The sequence below is a fragment of the Phyllopteryx taeniolatus genome, chromosome 2 (genome assembly GCF_024500385.1).
Source record: "Phyllopteryx taeniolatus isolate TA_2022b chromosome 2, UOR_Ptae_1.2, whole genome shotgun sequence".
NCBI classification, from domain to species: Eukaryota; Metazoa; Chordata; class Actinopteri; order Syngnathiformes; family Syngnathidae; genus Phyllopteryx; species Phyllopteryx taeniolatus.
In genome coordinates, this window is record NC_084503.1 from 15918029 (window position 1) to 15936496 (window position 18468).

The 18468-nt window shown below is 43.7% G+C and overlaps 1 long non-coding RNA gene across 2 annotated transcripts in view; it reads left to right on the forward strand.

Annotated features, from left to right (window-relative positions):
- LOC133472232 (uncharacterized) overlaps window positions 1-18468 on the forward strand; it is a 54223-nt gene that overhangs the window by 11792 nt on the left and 23963 nt on the right. For both annotated transcript variants that reach the window (XR_009786658.1, XR_009786651.1), the window contains exon 3: window positions 2297-9059. This is a non-coding gene — a long non-coding RNA (uncharacterized LOC133472232). The remainder of the gene's footprint in view (window positions 1-2296; window positions 9060-18468) is intronic.

The following is an 18468-nucleotide window of genomic DNA, read 5'->3' on the forward strand; positions in this document are numbered from 1 at the left end:
AGTCTCGGCGCCCTTTGCACAATGGTCATTGCACCGGACTATTGCAATATTAGTCATTCGAACTGTACTAAGTGCTAGAGGACTCTGCATCTTTTTCACAATTGTCAAAAATAAATAAATAATTGTACTGGCATTAGCAGATAACTATTAACCCTTTATTGCTCAGTGACTGTTTTTTGTCAATATCTTTATGTCCAAAAGTGTTCTCTGTCAATTTACTGTTGTCGTACTAGAGCGGCTCCAACTACCGGAGACAAATTCCTTGTGTGTTTTTTGGACATACTTGGCAAATAAAGATGATTCTGATCTCTATATGCCACACATGTGAGGTGGGATGGATTATTTTGACAAAGGAGAAATGCTCACTAATACAGATTTAGACAGATTTGTGAACAATATTTGAGGGAAATTACCTTTTGTGTATGTAGAAAAGGTTTTAGATCTTTGAGTACAGCTCACGAAAAATGGGAGCAAAAACAAAAGTGTTGCGTTTATATTTTTGTTCAGTGTATATATAGTGGCATGAATGGAACTTAGAGTGATACATCAAATTAACAAATTTGATTCCCTCTTTCCCACAGGGCAATAGACCTAAATTCTCAGGTATTTTCAGCTGCCCGAAGGGGAATGGGAAAGGGAGGAGCCAAAAAGTGAAAAGGAATTAAGTAAGACAGTGATATGAGTGTAAATGATATATGTAATTAATGACACACTCACTCGTAATTAAAACCTCTTAGTTCTCACTTCACAAGGTAGCAGCAGCTGGTAGACAAGGTTCTTATGGAGAGATGAGGGACATGCATTTTCGCACAGCAGCACCTGTTTTTGCCCACACCTGCTACTGCTGGAATCATATCTCATTAACTCAATGAATTAATATCATCCTCGGTCGAGAAGGAAAAGGATAATTTTCTCATCATAATGTGAAAAAGTCTTGTGCCTCAGAGGTACTCCTATGTGCCAACTTTAAAAAATAAACGGGCAATTGTGTCATTCAGTCAGGCAAACATCATCTCCAAAAAAAATGCAATAACTCGCATTGTGACTATTTCTTGAGTAACCGTGCTGCTATATTTTCTTGTAATCAACTTAAAAATCTCCTGAGTATTATGTATAGTTATAGTCAAGCTGCAAGTGCACAAATAACATGAGCAAGAACGCGCCAGAAGAAGGCAAAGAATAGAGAACAAAGAGAGTGGAGAAAAGAGGCAGAAAAAGGAAAGTCAGCACACAAGAGGCATCATAACACAATTCCCCCAGATAATAAAAGCTACATGGGAACAATAAAGGGATATCAACTCACTCGCTTGAAAAAACAATAGGAAACAGCCAGGGAGTGCCATTTAGAATTAAAAATTAATGTAGTTTCAATAGAATATTCTGTTGTCTTTAAAGAGAGTAGACTAGACGAAGCGTCCTGAGGGAGATGCATAACAGGCACTTCATGAATGTTATCTCACTTCTCTGGCCTTCCACTGGTATCGTCCCCGCTCACAATCCTTCCTCGAGTTCCCTGCCAGAGTTCTTGCACAACACCACACACACCTTTAACATCATTTATGTTCAGCAGCATTGACTTTATAAAAAATAATTATGAATTATTATCGCATTCTAAAGTCTACTAAAACATGCACGGACACGCGCAGACACGCGGAGACACACACACACAGGACTGCGCTGAAGTAGATGCAGTTGAACAAATCAGTGCGAAGACCTCTAACAATTGGCAAGCACTTTATTAAGAGGCTATAACTTACTTTATGCTACTTAGTTTTCTCACTAATATTATATCAGGCATATCCCAGTCATTCTTAACTTCTTAACATCCTCTGCTTGGCCTTTTTGAGGATGGAGTTGATGTTGGTCTCCCACTTCAGGCCCTGAGAAAATTCCCAGGAACTTGGTCTTGACTATTGACACAGGACAGTTGGACAGCATGAGGGACAGCTGTGGCGAAGGAAGTTTCCTGAAGTCCACGATCATCTCTATCATGTTGAGCTTGTTCAGCTCTCGGTTGTTTTGGCCGCACCAAAGCTCCAGCAGCTCCACTTCCTGTCGATACGCAGACTCGTCACCGTCTTTGATGAGGTCAATGACTGTGTTTGTGTAGAGAGAGAAGAGCGGCGGAGAGAAAACACATGCTTGGGGGCCCCAGTGTTGTGAGAGTGTGGGAATCCCTTTCCAGTTTGTGTCAATTGTAGTTTGTTTCGTTTTTGTTAATTTGTTTCGTGTTTTGTTAATTTGTTTTCTGAAATGTAAGTGTTTCACAATTTGTTATATTTTTTTGCACTTCCAGGCCCCCATATGTTGCCCCCAGCCTCACCTGCTGTGTCCTGCCCATGAGGAAGCCGTACATCCACTGGCAGATGGCAGGCGAGACGTTGAGCTGGAGAAGCTTGGAGGAGAGGAGTTTGAGGATGATGGTGTTGAACGCAGTGCTGAAGTCCATGAACAGGATCATTGCATAGGACCCTGCGCCGTTGAGGTGTTCCAGAATGTAGTGCCGTCCCATGTTGACTGCGTCATCCACAGACTTGTTTTCTCGATAGACAAATTGCAGGGGGTCCAGCAGGGGTCCTGGGACGCTCTTGAGGTGGTCCAGCACGAGGCGTTCAAAGGACTTCATGACCACAGATATCAGGGCGACAGGTCTGTAGTCATTCAGTCCTGAAATTGCAGGTTTCTTGGGGACTGGTATGATGGTGGAGCGTTTGAGGCAGGATGGGACTTAACACAGTTCCAAAGATCTATTGAAGAGCTGTGTAAGAACTGTAGTGAGCTGGTCCGCACAGACTTTCAAGCAAGAGGGGGAAACACTCTCTGGGCCTACCGCTTTGTTGTTTTTTTGTTGGAAAAGATACGTCTCATGTCCTGTTCATGAATAGTCAATGCAGAAGAGGGAGTCAGAGGTGTGATGGTGGTCGTCAGTGGTGGGGTGTGAAAGTGTCCTTTTCAAATCTGCAGTAGAAGGTATTCAAGTCGTCATCCAGTTCTTAATTGTTCTCCGCTTGGGGGATGATCACTTGTAGTTGGTCAGGGATTGGAATCCTCACCAAACTGACACAGAGTTGTTCGCAGCAAACAGGTTTTCCAGTGTATCTGCATAATTTCTCTTTGCCATGTTGATTTCCTTTGTCAGATGGTTTCTGGCTTGATTGTACAGGGCTCTGTCCCCACTCCAATACGCGTCCTCTTTAGCCTGGAGAGGTTTGGCACTGAACTACAGCTTGTTATTGAATGTTCGAAATGTCTTTGTTGGTACACACACATCTTCACAAAAACTGATGTAGGATGTAATGTATATTCATTCAAGCTGCCATTGGAAGTTTCAGAGATACTCCAATATGTGCAGTCTAAACAGTCTTGAAGTTTCATTTCATTAGCTTCATTGGTCCACCTCTTCACTGTTTTCACCACAGGCTTAGTACATTTAAGTTTGTGCCTGTTAAACAGTGATCAGATGAGCCCAATGCTGCACGGGGAATAGCATGGTACAAGTCCTTCAGCGTTGTATAGCAGTGGTCTGGAATGTTGTTTTTCCTGGTGGGACAGTCAATGTGCTGCTTGTATTTAGGGAGCTCGTGATTGAGTTTTGCTTGTTAAAGTCCCCAAGAATAATTAAGAGTGCTTTTTCTCAAGCTCTTTTTCTTGGTCAGCCAGCGTTTGCAGTGCAGCGTTCGGGTCAGCCTGTAGGGGGATACCAACACCGGCGAGTATGAATTAAGTTAACTCGCGTGGAGTGTGGAATGACTTACAGTTCAAAAACAGCAACTCCAAGTCCTGGCTGCAGTGTGTGCTGAGCTCCATGACATCTGTACACCATGTAGGGCTGCATCGGTTGCCAAATACGGCGTTTGTCCTCTGACATATGAAAGCTTGTGTATATAGTGTGTTCAAATGGGTTTTGTTCTGGAATTCCCGAACAAAATCTGGCACTCTTGAATGAAAATTAACATGCATTCATAAACCGCTCACAGCGCCAGATGACTGCATTCTCCATAACATTAATCAGACAGAAATTAACTAAGTTCAGTTCACGTTCGCCCAAAATATGAAGTAGTTCATGAACTTTCGTTCAACTGCACTCATAGTTAACAGAAACGCTCTGCAGAGTGAACGTTATGTTAGACTAACGTTTATCTCACTGATATGCGCTATGTTAATTCTTCACTCGGGTCCCACAACCCGGCATCTTCGGTGGAGAAAAAGGTCCGTGTTACAACAAACTCGCCTTGCATTTTACTATGAATTGCTACCACACGTTCACCATTTCTGTTGTGCTTTTTCTCTTCTCAACTCAGCCTCAAGTCGCATCTTTCCACTATGTTGCTGCTCCTTCAACCGAGCAACTTCCAAAAAATTCCGTATTCTACTTCCCATGCATCGGTGACGTAAAAGCGCATTATTTCACATACGCCTCTTCGTGCTTCCGTCTTCGCGACCGTCTCCGCAGTAAAACTGTGATTTGCCGTTTTGCTTTTAAATGTGTTTTTCGAGGCGCAAAATGCTTTTAACTCGCAAACTGCGATCCGAGTCTGCTTAATTTGAGCCGTGATATAACAGGAATGTTGAATGATTATGACGTGCCACGACACATCTTTGCCACAGAAACAGGGAACAATATTTTCTCACGGGTTTACGTAGCACATATACGTTAACAATTGTAAAGTATTGTAGCACGCCGAGAGGTTAGTTTGTTTATTATAGGGCAACAAGAAGTAACAAAAAATGACTCAGATAGCACTTCGAGTGTGCCTCTCGCTCTAGAACCACACGCGTTTGAAGACGCAGCTGTAACATAGCATAAGGCCTTCCAATACTACACGCCAAGACATTAATCCTTTTATTTCAAAAAATTTACAAAAACAACTCTCAGAAAGCACCTAACATGTCTCTCGCGCTGCGGACTAAACCTTATCACAGGCATTTGATATCGACGGTTTTTAAGCCCTAAAATTTTTTTATTAATTTAAATAAATTTCCACGTGACATTAGGGAGAAAAAATGTGACTTACATCAGTTCCAGACACCCAACTGACAAGTTATATTCAAGTGGCAGAAGTTGTCCAACTTCCTGGCTAGGAAAAAAAATTCTCCGCAGGGAAGAAAACATTGGTGGCTATCGGTACATTTTCACCCCTCTCTTTTCTGTCCTCCTTCCCATGATGCAACGCAGTAAAAAAATAAAAATAATTTTACATTTACATTTTTAGTAAAAATGAAGGATTACAGTAGTGCTTTATTTTTTTCGTTTGTTTTTGCCCCCATATTGCATTGCATACAGTAAAATGCTTCATAATTAAAAATACAGTATAATACTGGTCCAATCTTACAGGTAAGGCTTGTGGTGTATGCTCACTATGGAAAATGCTTAACATCGCTTAGTGTCACAAAACTGAGATCGATTGTTACCGAAATCTATGTGGACATCTATGCTTTTGCCCATCTATACGGGCAATTTAGAGTCGTCAATTTACCTACCATGCATGTTTTGGGGATGTGGGAGGAAACCCACGCAGGCATGGGAAGAACATGCAAACTCCACACAAGCGAGGCCGGATTTGAAACTGGGCCCTCAGAACTGTGAGGCACATTGGCTAACGAGTCGGTCACCATGTCACCTAATTTGAAACATCCATCCATCCATCCATTTTCTGAGCCGCTTCTCCTCACTAGGGTCGCGGGCGTGCTGGAGCCTATCCCAGCTGTCATCGGGCAGGAGGCGGGGTACACCCTGAACTGGTTGCCAGCCAATCGCAGGGCACATCGAAACAAACAACCATTCGCACTCACAGTCATGCCTACGGGCAATTTAGAGTCTCCAATTAATGCATGTTTTTGGGATGTGGGAGGAAACCGGAGTGCCCGGAGAAAACCCACGCAGGCACGGGGAGAACATGCAAACTCCACACAGGCGGGGACGGGGATTGAACCCCGCACCTCAGAACTGTGAGGCTGACGCTCTAACCAGTCGGCCACCGTGCCGCCTAATTTGAAACAGTATTTAAAAATAAAATATACTGTACATGTTTTTTCAGAGGCTATTTTTAAACAAAAAGCCTTCACTATTAATTTTTATGAAAGTGGGTCGCAAATTTGCATCAACAGGAAAATGTCGGTCCCAGGGTGAGAACAGTTGAGAACCACTGTTTAACAGGCGAGCATGGACGTGCACAACTGAGAAAATAATTTTTTTAAATATTCTATTTTTGCCTTCTTTTTTTTCTTCTATTGTTTAGGTGGTTTTACATGTAAAGGTGTTGCTCGCAAATTGTCAGTACAGTATTTATTTTTGTATCTAAAAGAACAGTGGATAGTTGTAGTTATTGAATGATGATTGTCAATATTAAAGACACATTGCATAGCAGTTAATTTTGTTTTATAGATGCCTGCATGCTTTGTCATTATGCCTGCCTGTAGGAGCCTCCCCTCTCCCAGTGAGCAATAGTTCACTCATGAGTGTGCTGTGAGGCATGGTGGGCGGGGGTGTGAACAGTGATGGCGAGCTAAACCTGGGAATCAAAATTCTGAATCGTCATTATTTGCCAAGTATATCAAAAACAAAATACTAGACAGAAATACGTCAAAGGTACTACAGAGAGTCACTTAACAAAAAAGGTTACCAATAATGTGATCATGCTGATACAATTACAGTTGTGCAAATGATGCAGTCCTCTAGCAATTTAATGGGAAGAGGGAGAAGCTGTTGGAATGTCTGCTTGCTTGAGTTTGCATTGCTCGATAGGGCTGACCTGAGAGAAATAGCTGGAAAAGGTGGTGCCCAGGATGTGGAGGGTCCAAGAGGCATGCATCTTGTCTTAGTTCTGGCAGCGTGCAAGTCCTCAAGGCGTTGTCGTTTTTTCCGGGAGTCCTGATTGTACGTTGCAGTCGGAGTTTGTCCTTTTCTATGGCAGCACCAAACCACACTGTGATGTACAAACACAGGACTGATTCGTTGACTGCTGTGTACTGCCTCAACAGCTCCTGTGGCAGGCCGTGCTTCCTCAGAAGCCGTAGAAAGTACATCCTCTGCTGGGCCTTTTTGAGGATGGAGTTAATGTTGGTCTCCCACTTTAGGTCCTGCGAGACTGTAATTCCCAGGAACTTGAAGGTCTTGATGATTGACACAGGCAGAATGCCGTGGAAATCTTCTCTCGTGATTGGTCCGTTTTAGTCACATGCTGTGATGACGTATCAGCTTTCCCCTTGGTTCCTCAATAACGCCATTCCAACTTTCCTTTAGTGGCCGCACATACCACCTACGCCACCAACTTTTTGATCGATTTTGCAATATAATTAAACGCGTCATTTAGTCATCTCGGTCCATTTGTACTAGCAGGCACTGTTCAACGGTCACCGTTGTTGTTGCTTTGTTCCTTGTTCCGGAAAGTAAAAACGACTACCGGAATTGGTCATAAAATGCAGAGGAAACTCCACGCTGTGGTATCCTAGCTAATACCAGCCGTAGTGACACCCCGACTTGGATGAGAACTGCAGCACATTTTCAAAATAGCGCGCGTGGGTTGCTCTCGAGTATAAAGGCAAACTGCGTGCGGGATAGCCACAGCGACGTCAGCGACGTCGCCGCCCACACGAGTATAAAAAAGCCTTTAAACAGTTCCACAATAAGAACCTTACACAGTACCGGTACGTGGTTTTGCCAAGACAAGACAAACATGTATACAGTACACTGTTGCTGAGGCTGAGGCTTTGGCTATGCTGCAAAGTATGGACCATTGTGACTCAGATGGAGGGGAGAGTTCAGACTGTGACAATTTTTTCAGGTGATGATGTGTTCCTGATGGGAGAGCAAAACTCCTACAGTGAGAAAGCACTTGAGGGGGTTTTCTACCAACTAGCCCAGGAACTTTGAGTTCCTGTTAGAAAAAGGTTCCTGAGGCCCATGCGGTTTGTGTTTCCATCTCATTTATTAGTTAGTTCGTTATGTTAGTTAGATTCTTAGTTCAAGGTAGATTTAGAAAATGAGGCTGATGTTGCTAAATACTGACAGCTACAGGATCTAAAAATATGCTGGTATTTCAAGCTTTTCAAATTAATGTCTTATTTTATATCTTAATTTAAATATCAAATATTTTTTATATTTATTCAGGTGAGGCAATTGAGAACTGATTGCCATTTGCAAAGCCAATCTGGCTGCAGATGGTCTTCGAGGTAGAGTTTTATTATATACAGGTACATTAAATAAATTTGAATATACTTTTTTTCTATTTTATTAAGATGACATACCTAAATAGATTGTGCAACAGAAACGTGCAGGTGTCTATGGATGTGATTTATTAGCTGGAAAATGCAATAGGGACATGACTTTTATGGTTCTTTTATTCACCATGTGCTTTGATGTAATGTAATTTTTCACTTGTTACTATATCAGATTGTACAGTTTGTATATGTAGTTGCTTCTATTTTGCTTTGTTTTACTCTGCTGTCTGTAGCCAGGTTGGCATGGCAAATACCTGACCTGTACAAGGTTTAAAAAATAAATAAAAACTACACGTCTTCATACTCTTGGTAAATACAGCAGTTTTAAGTATTTGGTATCTGTAAATGTGTTTGCATAAAAAAAAAAAAAAAACTGTACATTGTAAATATTTATTTGTGAACGTACAAACACAGACAAAAAGCCAGGCTTCATTTCCTTGTCTTGCCTTATGGCAAACGCAGCATTTTTCTGCAGGCTGGAGGAGCTCCTGCCTGGGAACGTTTTTTATTTATTTTTTCCCATGCCACTGACTGGAATGGACCATCAGAGCATCCCCAGCGGCGGTGTTCTCCTCTGGCCTGGTCGAGGAAGACACACACGCCCGCTTGGGTCCGGACCAACGCTCCTTTGTGGGACTGAGTTAGCCAGCGGTGGACCTTGCCGCCAGAGCAGCAGTGGATCGCGCCGCTGAGCCTGTGGCAGTGGCGGATTTCTCTGTGGCAAAGGCTGCTGCTCGGGGGGAGCCCTGCTTTGGCCTGGCAAAGTAAACTCTGCGAGCACAGAGTTTTTCCAGCCTGCTTCATGTCCACCAAATGCGGTTCAGCAGGAAAACGTAAAGGTCGGTGTTTGGAAGTTTTGCCTTTGTATTTTAATCCACTTATTTTGAGCCTTGCGTAACGCTGTGAATGATTAAGTAAACGCCTACAGAGGCCTATCAACCAATCAACATTTGTTAGCACAGCCTTCCCCCTCAAAGAGTTTCTGGTAGCGCTAGGAAGACCCTACCTGACAGGAGGAACAAAATAATCCAGGGGGAACCTTCTGTACCCTGGTATTTTTTTTCAGTGGGGACACAGGGGGAACTCAAGCTACCGAGGAAGCTAGGGAAGTTTCTGCAAAGGATCCTGCGGTGGGAAAGCCCCTATTGTGGGTTGAAAAAGAAGTAGGGAGGCCACATCCTCATGGCCAACTAGAGCCACACAAATGTGAGGGAGTGCCAACAGATGAATTCAGAAGAACCGTCAAAACTTACTTTCAGAGCTTCTCGTCTTTCATGAGTTGGGAGATCCTTGACGAGATCCAAAAGTCTACAGTTGCACATGGCAACAGGACAGAAGTGTGTTGGGACATGTTTGTCTATGAACTCACATTTATGTGCCCCTCACCCCCAACACCCTTCCCTGACTAGAGCACTGCCTTGCAAGTAATTGCTTCATTTACAGAACAAAGGCGACCATTCACAGGTAATTTAGGATATTAGATAAAAACCATACTGTCAAGTGATGGCCCTAAAGTACAGATAGGGGATCACGTCAAATGATGGCTCTCTGGGAGTTCTAGTGTAAATGAAGTGGCTCAACACATTAATTTTAAGGTATTTTATTTGGCCCCAGGTATGTAAGACACTGACAGAAAAGTGTCAACTTTGTTTTTGTTGTAAAGATGTTCAAAATATTTATTTGAATTTTAGTCATTCCAAAATGAACCTACACCTTGACATATAGTAAGGTCACCATGATATGTTACCATTGATATTTGATATTGATACTTAGAAAAACATTGTTGTGGGATGTGATGGTACCACGCCGGTGGAGCATTTGGCTAGCACGTCTGCGTCACAATATTACATGCATACATACTTCATAATTTCAAAGTTGTTATTTAGCCATGCAGTCAGTCACTCTTGATCGCCGGGGCTGGCATTATCGCAAAAGAAAAGCAGAAGAGCATCTTTTTTTTTTGTCTTTTGTTTTTAACAGTGCAACGCAGAGCATCAAGTAAACCAACCTAAACTCCCTTTGGAAAGAGAAAATCAATGTTTCTTACTTAGGAAAAGAAAAAAAATGACATAATTAAAATGCACTACAGCATCAGCAGCCCACAAAGAGCAGAGGTTAATGTTTTGCTCTGGTCCATGCTGTAAAACGATTGTTCAAAACAGTTATACAGTATTAGGCAAAGAGCCAAACAAACCCTCAGGGACACATAGTGCTACTTCAAGTTTCATAAGCTCCTACATCATGCACAGTAAATGATGTGTTCAATGCATTAAGTATGGAGTGCATTTCATTACATTGAGCCTCCTTCGAGTGTGAAGAAATACTTTGAATGGGATTTCATACCAACTGTTCAATAGACTGCAAATCATATAGGACTATATGATTGTTATTTAATATTAAAGTTACTTCATTCATTTTATTTCAATTTTATGCCCTTTTGTGTCTTGAACCCATCCTGAACATACAGTTGTGCTCATCATGATTGGTACGCCTTCATTTTTTGCATAACCTGTCTAATTTCTTCTGAAATAAATGGAAATGTGCTGAACTGATATCATCAGGGTCTTTTAATTGGAGGTCCAAAGTAATTTAACAAAGGAAATTGTTTTTTTTTTCAAATTAGATATTGTAATTGCAAAGAAAAAAAAATAAAACAGCATGTGCAGCAATATTGGCACCCCTCCTTAATATTTGTTGGCATACCCTTTGGGAGCAATGATAGCCTCCAAACATTTCTTGTATACATCTATAAGCTTTTTGCACTTCTCCGGTGGTATTTTCTCCTTCTCTTTCTTTGTAATGTATTCAAGCTCTTGAAGATTTGCAGGATTCCTATCCCCAATGGCAGATTTCAGCACCCTCCCACCCAAAGATTTTCAATTGGATTGAGAGCAGGACTCATTGCTAGCCATTTTAAAACAGTAATTGTTTTTCTTTACAACCATTCTTGTGTGCTTTGTGTCTTTGTATTGCTGTAGGACCCATGATCTATACCTCAAACCAAATTTTCTTACACTGGGTAAGATATTTTGCTCTAAAATCTCGAGACAATTTTCTTATTTCATGATACCTGTGAATTCAAGGCCTCTAGTACCAAGTGTTGCAAAGCAGCACCACAGCATTATGGATCCTCCACCATGCTTGACTGTTGGCAGGGTGTTCTTTCCTTAAAGGCTTTATTGCACTGTCTGTTTCTGTGCATTGCTAAAAAGCTCTATTTTTTTCATCTGTCCATAAAATATTGTTTATCATTTGCTATCAAACACAAGTTCACTATGTAAAAAAAATATTTTCCTTGATTCCTTTATTCAAGCCTTTCATTGAGTTTATGAAAGAAAGAAATTACCAATGGATAAACTTATATTGGTGTGGACTGATGGTGTATGGTGGGGAAATACAGAGGATTTGTTGCCCTTCTTGGCGAACATGAAGAGATACCTGTCCTAAGTTTTCATTGCATTCTACATCGGGATGTGCTTTGTGCTCAAAAATGTGGCAAGCATCTTGGTGAGGTGATGTCTCTGGTCATTCGGGAGGTCAACTTTATTGTTGCATGAGCTGTAAAACACTGCAATTTAAAAAAACTACTGAATGAAGTTGGGAATAATTATCCCATTCTGCTTTTGCACAGCGTTAGTTCTCAAGAGGGAAAGCGCTTAGCCATTTTGCAGCTTGCCTGGCTTTCCAAGTGAAAAAGGAATACATGACCAGTGGATAGGGAAAGTCAATCGACGGGGGAAGAACCGTGGTCAGCTATGGGTGCCTAGCAAGCATTCCAAACTATGTGGTGATCACTTCGAACCGGCATGTTTCGAGAAAGACTAGCAGAAAGCATTGGATACAGAGGTAGAGGCTGAAACCAGCTGCGGTGCCAACTATTTTTCCTACCTCCATCGGGACCTCAACCGCCAGCAACAGAACTAAATCTCGCAGGTGCAGACAAGCGGTGCAGACAAGAGGTGAGGATTTCCTTGTATATACCTACGACTCTATTATGGTTCCTATGCACTGGGGATGAGGAAAAATGACCCACGCAGTATTTTTCAGTACTATCGTCTGTACCTATATAACAAGGCAACAGACACAGCAAAGACTTTCTGTGCGCCATGTTATAACGCTACTCGAGGCACACAATATATAGGAATACTGCATACTATGTAAAAGCTTGTGCCGTGTCACTGAAACATATATGAATATATAATACGTATAGTCATGCTAAAAAATATTGGCACCCCTGGGTGCCATTATTTCAAACCATGACTGTATAAACAGACATGCTTTTGACATACCGTCACATCGAGCCAGTGGCCACTCTCTTTTTCTGTTGTACAGCTGCTACTTGGCTACGTCACTGTCAGGTTCCGACCTCCTGATCGGCTCAAACATGTACGGTTTGACGATGCCAAGTTCAGTTGGGTGCGCCTGTACGACAAAATCCTCCTCCTCCTCATATTCAACATGTTGGTCGCTATTGCTTATAGTGTGTAGCGCGCTGTTTGTCAATTGCAACGTCACTTCTGGTAGTCCTTGTGGTGGATAGAGTAAGCACACCCCAGTGTCTTGCTCTTTGGGTATGTTCGGGGAGGGCTCAATATGCGTCATAAAAACCTAATTTTTAGCTATAGTTGAAAACTTGCAGAAAGTTACGTGCATGTATTACATGACATATAAACAATGCAAATATGAATTTTAACTGACCCCATAACATCATTGTCATCTGACATTTAAGTTATTTTATATAGTGAATGTGACTGAACATTTGCATGAGCTCAATGTGAAAATGCAAGGCATTGGAAATCCAGTCTTATTCCTTCAACAAGCAAGGTTTGCATTTGAAAGCAAGCTGGGACTCTATCGTGAATATTGAAACGGCTCTAGGTATGCATGTGAGCAGTCATTCCCTAAAAAACATCAAGCCCAACCTACAGCCATGTTTAACGGATGGAAGCCATGATGAATCTTTACCTCACCACGTATCAACCAGACTACAAAGCTCTCAGCAAAACCATGCAGCACCAGAAGTCGCATTAATGGTAAGAAATATTTTATTTATTATTGGTTAGCTCTGTATGGCGTTATTAAAATGAATACATTTAAATAAATATAACTATTAAATTATTATAATTATAATTACATGGCTTTCACTGAAATACATTTTAAAATACAGTATGTGGCTTTCAAGGCTCTCTTGGCCAGAATGTTTCCCGACCCCTGTGTTACTGAGGCGATAATCTGGGCTAGTTCGAAAATGTGGGGCTAACTATAAACTAGATGGTGACCCAGTCAGAGCACAGGCAGGAAGAGACAGGACTCGAATATGTGATATAGCAGCCTTTACGTGCACTGATATTCCTCACATGAATACACATTGATACATTGTAGTGGTACTATTATTAGTATCAGTAGCATTAGGATTAATATCAGGAATTAGGTACAGCTCCCAATATTATTACAAACAAATGAAGATATGATACCCTACCGTATTGGCAAGCACAAAGCAGGTAAAATCAAAACAAATCCACTCACCAAAGAAAAGACAGTGTAATGGCACATCTAGTGGCCGTAAAGATAACTACCACATAGTGACAACATGGAACCCAACATAAATCCCACTCCCTCCCCCACATTAACGCAGCAATGAGCAACAATCATTGTAATATTAGGTGACTCAATAGTATCCAAATACCCAACCACACGCCCTGATATGAGCATATTAATGACTGCCAATGGCTGTGGCCCAGTTTGGCTAACTAACCCGCACGGACTTATAAACTGTATGATACGAGCACAGAACATTCACTTTCTTTTGTGTCATTAACTCAATGCTGAGAAGAACATCAGTGAGTTGAGGCAATAATGGCCAATGAGGCAACAAGACACTTATTTTGCTGGATTGCTGAGATCGTACTGAACTTCAAAACTGGAAACAGAATTGTCCGTAACAACGCAATACAATGAACGTGACCTCAAGTTACTTAACTACAGAGAGGGCTAAGTCTTGAATACAGCTGCCCCCAAATGTGCAAGACACGTTTGCTTCCTCATAAAGGCTCCTCAAAGAGGATAGAGAGGAGTCTAATCTTCCCCAGATGGTAGAGGAGCCAACCACACTAGTGGGTCCTGAGTGACAGGAGGGGTGTAGACATCAGAATCAGAATCATCTTTATTTGCCAAGTATGTCCAAAAAACACACAAGGAATTTGTCTCCGGTAGTTGGAGCCGCTCTAGTACGACAACAGACAGTCAATTGACAGAGAACACTTTTGAGACATAAATACATTGACAAAAAACAGTCACTGAGCAATAAAGGGTAAATAGTTATCTGGTAATGCCAGTACAATTTATGTATTTATTTTTGACAATTGTACAAAAGATGCAGAGTCATTTAGCACTTAAAGCAGTTTGAATGACTAATATTGCTATAGTCCGGTGCAATGACCATTGTGCAAAGGGCGCCAAGACTTCAAGGAGTAGCGCGATAATCTGGGACAATGTTGGTTGTGCAAATGTTGCTGATACTCCTCAATCAGTGTGCAAATGGAGGAGATGCTACTCTGGCATGAGTGGCCAGTATCGGTTAAAAGATATGCAAATAGTGCAGCGTGGCGAGACTACTACAGCGAGTGCACAAGTAATGTATAATTGGCCCCACAGAAATGTGACAATGAACTAAAGTCAAAAAATTGCCAGCATGTTGTAATAGAATTGTAGGTTAGGTGTTTAAGAAGTTGATCGCAAGAGGGAAGAAGCTGTAGGAATGTCTGCTAGTTCTAGTTTGCATTGATCGGTAGCGCCTACCTGAGGGAAGGAGCTGGAAGAGCTGCTGACTGGGATGTGGAGGGTCCGAGAGGATTTTGCACGTTCTTGTCTTATTTCTGGCAGCGTGCAAGTCCTCAAGGGTGGGTAGAGGGGTACCGACAATCCTTTCAGCAGTTTTGATTGTCCGTTCCAGTCGAAGTTTGTCCTTTTTTGTAGCAGCACCAAACCAGACTGTGATGGAAGAACACAGGACTGATTCGATGACCGCTGTGTAGAACTGCCTCAGCAGCTCCCGTGGCAGGCCGTGCTTTCTCAGAAGCCGCAGGAAGTACATCCTCTGCTGGGCCTTTTTGAGGAAGGAGTTAATGTTGGTCGCCCACTTCAGGTCCTGAGAGACTGTAATTTCCAGGAACTTGATGTTCTCGACGGTTGACACAAGGCAGCTGGAAAACGTGAGGGGCAGCTGTGGCGAAGGATGCCTCCTGAATTCCTCTACAGTCTTGAGCGTGTTCAGCTCCAGGTTGTGTCGGCCGCACCACAGCTCCAGCCGCTCCGCTTCCTGTCGATATCCAGACTCGTCACCGTCCTTGATGAGGCCGATGACAGTGGTGTCATCTGCAAACTTGAGAAGTTTGACAGCCGGGTGCGCTGAGGTGCAGTCATTCGTGTAGAGAGAGAAGAGCAGCGGAGAGAGGACACAACCTTGGGGTGCCCCAGTGCTGATGCTGCGTGTGGATGAGGTGGCCTCCTCCAGCCTCACCTGCTGTGTCCTGCCCGTCAGAAAGCTGTCAATCCACTGGCAGATGGCAGGTGAGACGCTGAGCTGGAGAAGCTTGGATGAAAGGAGTTCAGGGATGATGGTGTTGAACGCTGAGCTGAAGTCCACAAACAGGATCCTCGCGTAGGTCCCTGTACTGTCGAGGTGTTCAAGGATGAAATGATATTGAAGCATATCCCGCCGCCTTTTGTTTTCCCCGATAACTCCGTGATGTGGTCCGCTCGGTGAAGATGAAAACCCGGAAGCATGACGGCGCCATCGGGTACAGCGTCGCAGAGCCAGGTCTCCGTAAAGCACATGGCGGCGGAACGTCTGAAGTCTTTACTGGTCTTTATCAGAAGATGAAGCTCGTCCATTTTGTTGGGTAGGGAGCGTACATTCGCGAGGTGGATCGACGGGAACGGCAATCTGTATCCTCTTTTGCGGAGTTTCACCTGGATGCCTGCTTGCTTCCCTCTGTGGCGTCGCCTCCGCCTCCATGTGCCGGAAACCGCAGACGCCGCTCCGGTGAGTAATTCAGGGAAAAAACTGAGCGGATTTGCAAAAGTTGGTGAAAGAAAGTCTGGAGTAGCCTCCTTGATGATTACCAAGTCTCCCCTTCTGTAAGTGAGTCGTGTAATGTCTCCAAAGACGAACGAAAAACACAAAAACAAAAGAATACTAGAGAGCGCGTAACCAAGGCGACCACACTGGTAGTTGCCATCTTGGAAGTTCATGACCTCTAATGTCTTCATCAGCTGACCTAATACATCCGTCATCACGACTGTGGACCTTGGTCACCTGTCTAATGGGCCACAAAGTCCTGGGCAGCTGGGGGTCCACTACCATGACCGATGCTTTCTCTCGGAGCCCCAGGGGAACAGAATGCCATTTCTGTCTGATCTGCATTGTAGGAAGATACTCCCTGATGTACCTGGACCAGAATTGGTCAGCAGGCACCTGGGAGTGCCGTCAGCGCTTGCAATTCAGTATCTGTCTCAGGATACACAACTTGAGGGAGCGATCCAGCTGGTCACCTCATCAGCAGACTATTTGGAGTCACAGGGCCACGTCACGTCACGTCAGTAGCCCAAGGGTTTGGAGTTAAGGATTGACTGTACTTCCAGCAGGACAGGTAGCATGACATCCTCATAGAGTGGTTCGGCTCTGACACAGGCGTACAGGGCGGTCTTCAAGGAGCAGATTTTACACTTCCACTCCCCGCCAAAGTGAGAGGCCACAGGGGGATTAAAGCGGAACTTAATCCATTGACGTACAAGCTCTTGCTGTAGAGTAGGAGCTACGTTGGTGAAGGCCTCTTGAAGTTCACACTCTCCATCTTTGAAATTGGTCTCCCAGTCAGAGCAGAACAATGCAGGGGCTCCACATCTAGCTATGAACCTAGAGCCATCAGGTAAGCATAAGCACCCATGCTTCTCTGAAGGTCCAGATGGACATCCTGTGTTGTTGACCACTTAAAAATGATTCCCCAGCATTTCTCATGACATCTGACCACCTTGACCAACATTGGCCCAAAACAGTCTACTCCCGTGGAGTAGAAGGCTGGCTTGAACAGTCAAAGGCAGGCAGCTGGTAGTGTTGCCATTTTGGGTTGGACGGCTGAGCTCTCCAGCATCGGCATTGAGCACAGGAGTGCTGGTCACTGCTGACTGGTTCTCTGCCTTTGAGGATCCAGAACGACGTCCGCAACATAGACCCGGTCTGGACCAGGATTGTGAAGGTTACTGTCGTATTTCTGGATGAGCAGCTGGGTGACTGAATGTGATGGGTCCAGAATAATTGGATGACAGATGGAGTCACTAAGGCCCCCTAAACGCCACCTAATCTTATTAGGCCAAAGGACCTATCCAGTTAAGGTTATGAGGTAAGTGAGCAGCTCTTGGATAAGACAGGGTTTCCCTTAGGCTAGCAGCTCGCAGTCATCAGGAAATGACAGTTGTTGTGCCTGCAGCAACACGAGTGTCTCGGGGTGCTGATACTCTTCAGCACTTGGAAGGAAATTGGAGGAGCTCTGTCCATGGAGCTCCTGGGATCTGACTTCGATTAACTTCTGCCACATGTCATACACAGAGTCATTAAGGCTTGTAGGCAAGGTAACTGTCAGGGTACAGAAGGAAGTCTTGCGGCGCTCTGACAAATCTTAAAGTGACTCTGTATGAGGCTTCTCTGGCCAGACATTGGGGTCTTGTCTCGTCTCTTGTCTGTGAAATTCTGCTGAAGGCGTTCGATAGGGCAGGTGTGCTGGGCGAGGCAAAGATGGCTGGCTGTAAACGCACCTTTGATCTGGTAGCACGAGGATTGGTATGTGGGGAGACACACAAAGACACTGTGTACCCAGGAAGTACTTCAATGTCCTGTCTTACTGTGCACCGAAGAACATTTTCCGGAACGCCCTTGTGGGCTCACCAGCACCATGCAGGACTGTCACTGTTTGTTTGGCAGTCCGACTGTCATTCCTCATGCTTGGTCTCACCCTACCGGCTTGTGTAGTGGTGTAACTGTCAAATCCCTGGCACCACGACTCATAACAAAGCTACTCCGACAGGTCACGGCGGGTGTGGCTAGTTCCTGACTGCTTAAACTGGTGTCGGCAGAAGTCAGCACGCTGTTCAGCGGGGAGCTTGCTTACTTAGCATGCTACATGTGAGCCACACTTCAGTTCCATTTCCCCATCTGGATCGAGGGTCTGCAATAGGCTCGTAGGGATTGTA